This window comes from Doryrhamphus excisus, chromosome 16, assembly GCF_030265055.1.
Source record: "Doryrhamphus excisus isolate RoL2022-K1 chromosome 16, RoL_Dexc_1.0, whole genome shotgun sequence".
Lineage (NCBI taxonomy): Eukaryota > Metazoa > Chordata > Actinopteri > Syngnathiformes > Syngnathidae > Doryrhamphus > Doryrhamphus excisus.
The window spans coordinates 4,163,113-4,163,602 of record NC_080481.1 but is presented as its reverse complement, the minus strand read 5'-3'; positions in this window follow the sequence as shown (position 1 = coordinate 4,163,602).

The window sequence follows — 490 nt, the reverse complement described above, 5'->3', positions numbered from 1 at the left end:
GTGTGTGTCTATAACCATAATCGGGGGTTCAGCTTGTGTGTGTGTGTGTGTGTGTGTGTGTGTGTGTGTGTGTGTGTGTGTGTGTGTAGGTGTGTGTGTGTGTGTGTGTGTGTGTGTGTGTGTGTGTGTGTGTGTGTGTGTGTGTGTGTGTGTGTGTGTGTGTAAAATGCATTCAGTGGGCCCAGGAAGTTCACTTCAGTGTAACTTAAAGACACCTGACACTGCAGATACTATGACTTCCTGTCTTCAGTTTCAGAATAAAATACACTCAAACATGTTACATCTCTAATTTACCAAGCAAGTAAGGTGGTTTGTTCTTAAAGATTGTAAATTTACGCAAAATAATGAACAACGAGGCCTTGTTTCTCAAGTATGACGTTTTAATAGCATGGCCAATCAAAAATTATATAATTGAGAAAATTATTTTGAAGTGAGAATATCGGAACTAGCTGTAGTAGTGTCTTCCTGTAAACACGAAGTTTCAGGTACT